Source organism: Limulus polyphemus, unplaced genomic scaffold, assembly GCF_000517525.1.
Source record: "Limulus polyphemus unplaced genomic scaffold, Limulus_polyphemus-2.1.2 Scaffold243, whole genome shotgun sequence".
NCBI lineage: Eukaryota > Metazoa > Arthropoda > Merostomata > Xiphosura > Limulidae > Limulus > Limulus polyphemus.
The window spans coordinates 23,013-30,253 of NW_013665853.1; the positions used below are offsets into that span (position 1 = coordinate 23,013).

Below are 7,241 nucleotides of genomic sequence, written 5' to 3' on the forward strand. Positions count from 1 at the left end.
CTTTATCTTATTTTATCTTTCATAAACATTAATGTCTTCCGTGAACTGTTTCCATTCTTTGGCTTATTTTATCTTTCATAAACATTAATGTCTTCCGTGAACTGTTTCCATTTTTTGCCTTATTTTATCTTTCATAAACATTAATGTCTTCCATGAACTGTTTCCATATTTACTTGTAACTCAACCATTTTTCACCACAGATTATTTTCTACACGTTTTTAATCATAAGTTTTCCATTCTATTCGTTACTGTCTGGTGATTATAACCTGTATAACTTTTCAGTCTTTGTATCTCAGTGACAAAGCTTTGTTTTTGTATGTTTAATAATTACATACAATAGGTTTTGACTCTCAATAAAACATCGATTGAAACTTTCGTTGAAGTTATTGATTTATGTTGTTTTTTTTACAGTTGTTAACCCTTCTACATTTGTATTTGTTCATTCTTGTGATTTTGTGTGCATTATACATTTTGAACTGTGAAAGTCCAGTTTCATCACGTAGCCGTCATTCTTATCATTTTCAACTGACGGATCACTGGACAAGTTTCTCCTGCGACCCCGCCCATGTTTCCCTTATACACTGTATTGTTTCAAATAGTTATATGACGAGCTGTGCGCAGTCGTTTTGAAATGATATTTTATAGTATAATAGTAGAAGGACGCCATATGGACTGACGTAACTGTTAAATCTTTCCTGGAAATTATAAAAGGTTTCCTGTAAACCGAACACTACAGTACTTCATCAACCACGCCAACTCCACGTCATATGTAAGCACAAGCTTCTTGGTGTCGGGTATATTTGTTTGAAGCCGAGCTGGCACCCAGAGAGGTGTCCTCTAGTACAGCACCCCTCTCATATTACAAGTAGTGCAGGCCGACTCTAAAAGGTGCAATCCAACCCCTCCCATGAGCCTTCAAAGTGCAAGCCTCAGCTAACTAGGTATACAAGCAACGAGCAACCACTCCACAGAAAATAGATCCTATAAAAGAAGCGGTAATACGAGCTAGCAAGTGCTCGAAATCTGTCCGATAAGGTTTTTATTACAAGGCCTATAGCTCTGGATTCTCGTAGCATGTTGGTGGGACAGTATTCAGTATAGTGAAGGAGTTATGAAGAGATGGAAAGTTCAGGTTCCATAGATTTCCCTGAAACTGAGTAATTTGATCTTGGTGCTTCTTGAAGTCAAACACAGACAACCCTACTACCTCAGTAAACTAATGAGATACCAGATATGCCCGGCTTAGATTTCTGTACAGAAGATATTGGCAAGGCCTGTGTCGTTAACTGAGCGAGGTTCAAGTAACACAAACGTAAGAAAGGCAGCTGTAAAGACACAGAGGGAAATACTAGCTCCTTCAGAAATGTGACTAGAAGCACAGAAAAATTCTAAAGAATAATGACAGTAAGATGAATAGAGCCTAGAAGAGAGAAAAAAGAGAGAGATGCAGAATCAAGATGATAAATTAAGTAAAAAACCCTGAAGAAAAGAACGGAGAATCTGAACTAACATCTCTTGATTGATTAACTGGGCAACAGATAGGTATGTTGGCAAAAGTATAATGCAAATTAATTGTTGTAAAAAGCAATAGCCCAAAATTTCGTGAAGTCTTTTTATATAAGACTTAAGTTTTGTATATAAAACTCATTTCGTAAAGCAACAGGTTTTTTTTTCTTACTTTGGATGTTATAATAGTTTATTGAATGGCATTTGAAAGAGGGGTCATATATAGTTGTTATTAATTGTTTCTTTATTAAATGAAAATCCTTCAGATAAGTTCATTTAATGAGACTAAGCTGACCACTTTGAATTTGTGTTTCGCGAGGCATAGGTAAATATATGAGTGAATTGAATAAATAATGCTCCTCAAATAATATATTTTATTACAACTCTGTTGTTCATTTGGTTGAAAAACAATGTATATTTTCCATTTTATGAAATAGTTTATTATTATCAGGTATATGTGAGGTAATAAATTTAATCACATGTGTTTGTGTGTGCTGTGCTTGTTACCAAAATATCTCAAAAATGCTTCAACGTTTGAACCACAAACTGTATATATATATTAGCGCTAAGAAAATTAGCATTAATGCCAAGGTAAGCGTTTATAAGAAGTAATATAACTCCATTGTATGTGTGCTACGTGAGTATCTTCAAAATACTTTTTATATAGATCCTTCACTCATTACACAAGTATGTTCATGGTTTATAAACCTCACAAACTTCAAGTTATTACAATCAAAGATCTAAAACAGAACTGGCGAATTAAAATTTTAGTAATTCATAATACGTTCTTGTTCACTTAGCTTGGCCCAACTGTTCTCAGGTTAGGTAGCAAATGTCAGCGAAATATGTCTAACTTCATAATACGTTCTTGTTCACTTAGCTTGGCCCAACTGTTCTCAGGTTAGGTAGCAAATGTCAGCGAAATATGCCTATCTTCATAATACGTTCTTGTTCACTTAGCTTGGCCCAACTGTTCTCAGGTTAGGTAGCAAATATCAGCGAAATATGTCTAACTTCATAATACGTTCTTATTCACTTAGCTTGGTCCAACTTTTCTCAGGTTAGGTAGAAAATGTCAGCGAAATATGTCTAACTTCATAATACGTTCGTGTTCACTTAGCTTGGCCCAACTGTTCTCAGGTTAGGTAGCAAATGTCAGCGAAAGATGCTTACCGACTTATAAAAAAATAGTTATAGTGAACCTTAGATTAGTCTTTATGTAAAACAAACTGTTTTATATTGACACTTAAATGATATTTAAACATCCACAAACCATGAACACTTGAAATCATCTTCTCTTTAAATCTTCACGGTTGCTTTCAGAACATTCAGTACGAACAGGAGGTTCTAAAAATATATGAACATTAGATATTAGAGCATTCATTTTTAGCGCATGATTTTATAAGGTCGATTAATATATATGTTAGAACAGCTCGTCTAATCACTCGATTCTATAAAGTTTCTTAGTATCTCTTGTCAAACTATTCAATGTGCACGTCTGTTTTACAGATCATATCCTTTCTAAATGCTCAATTCTATAAATATCGTTAACATTTATTGTCAAAATACTGATCGTGAGTACCAACCAGATCCTAAACATTCCATTAACATATAAGATCGAATCATCAAATCTGAACACCAAATGTTTTAAAGTCGGTTAACTCTTGATGTCCAAATTTCCAGTTTAATCACCCTGCTTTGTAACTTCTCACGTCAAATTACTAACTACGAATACCTGGTTCTATAAAGTTGTAACTTCTCATGTCAAATTACTAACTACGAATACTTGGTTCTATAAAGTTGTAACTTCTCACGTCAAATTACTAACTGCGAATACTTGGTTCTATAAAGTTGTAACTTCTCACGTCAAATTACTAACTGCGAATATTTGGTTCTATAAAGTTGTAACTTCTCATGTCAAATTACTAACTACGAATACTTGGTTCTATAAAGTTCACTAAAACCTAGAACCATATTTAGATCATAATTTTATAAATTTCATTATGTCCTAAAAAAGGGTGTGCAACTAATTCAGTAAACTCAGTCAACATCTCTGGAACTACGAGACATACTTCTCGAGAGACTGGAGTAGATTTCCTCGACCTTAAGGCTGGTTCAAAGTGTCTGTCCCTTTCTAATTCAGTAAACTCAGTCAACATCTCTGGAACTACGAGACATACTTCTTGAGAGACTGGAGTAGATTTCCTCGACCTTAAGGCTGGGTTCAAAGAGTCTGTCCCTTTCTAATTGGTCGATTACAATTGCACCAGTTGACCTCTCAAAATCCAGACTGGTAATTCCTAACAGTCATGCTGTATGATATCAAACACTGTCTGGTGCATAGTTGACCTTTCATGACCTTGTACCAAATTGTCTAGAGTATACAGGCCCGTTTTCCTTTAGCATGTCCACAAAGAACCTACTACGGACCTGAATACATTAAAATGAGCTGACTTTTTGTACTCTCATTATCCGATTTCAAACAGTTTTTACAATGTGCCAAAAACATCTGCCTGTTGCCGACAAATGGCATTGTTATACAACAATATGGATTGTTTGTTTGTTTTTTGAATTTCGCGCAAAGCTACACGAGGGCTATCTTCGCTCGCCGTCCCTAATTTGGCATTGTAAGACCAACTCTTGGGCTACTCTTTTAGCAACGAATAATTGGATTGACCGTCACATTATAACGCCCCCACGGCTGAAAGGGCGAACCTGCGACCCTCAGATTGCGAGTCGAGCGCCCTAACCATCTGGCCATGCCGGGCAACAATATGGAAACAATAACCAAAACCGTACAGTAAAGAAAGAAAAATATGCAAATCTAAGAGGAAATCAAGCATTTCAGGGAAGGCAGCAAATGCAAAATACGCATAAAGAGCGAGAGGGAAGTAATGTGTAGTTTTCCAGATTGCTTTTAATGTTGTTCCCATATTTCAACCACGGTGTGTAAGCGATAAGTTTCAGGGCTTATAAGGCAAAAATGTGTGATTCGAAAAAATACACAAAATTGACGATGCAAATTTTGAAAAAAAAAATATACTTCTAATTAAACATCCTACAAGTTTTCGGCAAGAGAAATGTATAGATTTAAAACTAATTGCAAAGTATTTCTAAGAAATATTATTAGTAGTAGTACTATTTTAGTTAAATAACTATCTGTAAAATAAGAGAAGTACATTATGGTGTTTTTCTGTATAAACAATTTTCTTTGGATGAATCATACTCATTAAAACTAGAAAAGGTCTAAAAAACTGACAAGAACGAATTTAATGAGGTTTGTCCGATATCGTATTACATATATTTAATTTCCTTTGAGTGTAATCTGACAAACTTAATGATATGCATCACATAAAATATATACATAGGTACACACATATATTGGGTTTAGTATTCGTTCTTAACGTATTAAATTTCTATAGCCTACGCGAATTCTGATATTCGACAGCCTTTCCGGTTATCTCTGAAAAGGTTTGACCGGAATCAAGTTTCGAGTATTTCATGTTGTGCAGGACGAAGTCATCAGTATTTCACATAAGCATAGGTTGAAATTGTTTCAGACTATATAACACTCACACATACCCACACTAGGTTTCGCACATCACGTATATAATAGTAAATGTCACGTAAGTGCCCGGTGTCGCCCTGTTGAAGAGTGTGTGATTTTTGTGTATGTGTGTGTGTGTGTATGACGCACTTGCACTTGATTGTTTAGAGTTCTAGGTTACATCTGGCCTCTATTGACGAAAAAAAACAGCTTGAGTCATCAAAACACGTGTTAAAATAAGCTGAAAACCTCTTGGTCGACATGTGACAAATATCTCTTGATGGGATTGGTCTGCAGCTATTCAACATTCTAGTCTACTTGGCCGCCAGTTGAAAATGATGCCTGGTGATTAGGTTACCGAAATAACATCAGATCGAGAGTGGCCAACTTGGTTTAACACTCTGTACGATCACAGTACAAAGCCCCAGCATCGTTTTCCTCCTGCATCTAGTGAGAAGTCTGAGCCCTCTCTTCCCTTCCCTACCCCACCTAACGGCACCCCCTTTTCACAACTTAAGCGCTGCTTGTTTCTTGAGAAGACAACGTTAGGTCCGTTGAGGCAATACTCAGGTGCAACAAGTTTATCCTCTTTTTTTGACCCAGTACTGGCATGATTTCTCTTCCACCACTGATCTAATACGGTAAGATCTAAATGTCTCTATATGTATAATTGAATTTTGGCGTGGGTTGATAAAATTTTATTTGTGAACAAATTACGAATAATATGAGTTCAGCTTGTTAATCAGACATTCGCTTAGATAAATCTATTGATTGGATTGTTCCGTTTGCAGAACGTATGTAGATGTATTAAAAACATACACCCGTAAGTTATAAACATTGATAAAATTGTTTATTGTAAAAAAAAAAAAAAACGTAGTAAGATTTATAGATAAGCAACTAAAATACTTGAGATAAGTAAGGGGTATTTATATCTTCGATCAACTAGGGAAAAGTATACATTTATTCTTTTTTCGGGGGGAGGGCTCTGTGAGTTTCAAGTAATTAAAAAACTTTGTTCCTCTTACAAAAAAAAAATCCATCCCGAGTAAATAAGCGGTAAGTCTAAGGGCTGATAACACTAAAATCCGGGGTTAGATTCCCAAAGGGCTAGAAAGAAAACAATAACCCAAGCAATACTTATACAAACTTTTAATATATGAAAGCTAGAGAGTAAAATAATTTTCACAGAAAGGTAATAATTTGTAGCCCCCTTGTGGCACAGCGGTATGTCTGCGGACTTCCAACGCTAGAATCCGGGTTTCGATACCCGTGATGGGCAGAGCACAGATAGCCCATTGTGTAGCTTTGCGCATAACTACAAACAATAAAATATTCAACCCCCCCCCCCGTGGCACAGCGGTATGTCTGCAGACGTCCAACGCTAGAATCCGGGTTTCGATACCCGTGGTGGGCAGAGCACAGATAGCCCATCGTGTAACTTTGTGCTTAATTACAAACAAACAATAATTTGTAATTATTCTTGCTGAAAGTTCTGTATTATTTTATAACCGACCAAACTTTCGATTAAATGCATTTTTCGTTAAAATAAAGTTAAGAAAAATAGAAAAAAAAAACATTAAATAGTGAGTTTTTCTGTATTTAATAATAAACAGATTAGTGTACAACTTTGCTACCAGGGTAAAAGAAACACTTAACCGGGTTTTCGCGAATAAGACTAAGCTAATGGCGTGGATAAACAGAACTGCATCATCTGTACCAATACGCGTCCGTTAAACGTAATGAAAGCTGTATGACTCAGTAAGTCTGTTAATAACGGAAGTGTACACTTAGGACGGAAACAGGCTCTCAAAACATCTTTTAGTTGTTGTTTTTCATCATTATATGAAAGTAAGCACGGATGACATGTTCTGTATAAACACATGTAGTTATTCTTACATAAATAAGCAGATATACAATGAGGTAGATGAACAGGCAAATGGATAGATACTTGAAGGCAAAATGCTTAGAAAATACTAAGGAAAATTTAGAATACTTTCATTCCTTCCAAAAAGAAAAAAATATTGTAACAAGCCTGAAATTCACAGCATATTTTGTTAGCGATAACAGTCCTTCAAAAGTAGAGGGATGCGAAACACTGCAATGCAGATATAAGCAACAACGAGGGAGGTTTATCACGTTATGCCCCCCCAGTGGCACAGCGGCATGTCTTCGGACATATAACGCTGGA

The 7,241-nt window shown here is 35.8% G+C and overlaps 1 protein-coding gene across 3 annotated transcripts in view; it reads left to right on the forward strand.

The window, feature by feature from the left end:
- The first annotated feature begins 470 nt into the window (after positions 1-470).
- LOC106478716 (yrdC domain-containing protein, mitochondrial-like) overlaps positions 471-7,241 on the forward strand; it is an 89,263-nt gene continuing 82,492 nt past the window's right edge. Inside the window, exon 1 of one of the 3 annotated variants that reach the window (XM_022382367.1) lies at positions 471-1,542. The gene's annotated coding sequence lies outside the window, so the exon portion shown is untranslated. Of the gene's footprint in view, positions 1,543-5,434; positions 5,695-7,241 lie in introns of those variants that run through there. The other 2 variants (XM_013939270.2, XM_022382369.1) reach the window with 2 other exon arrangements.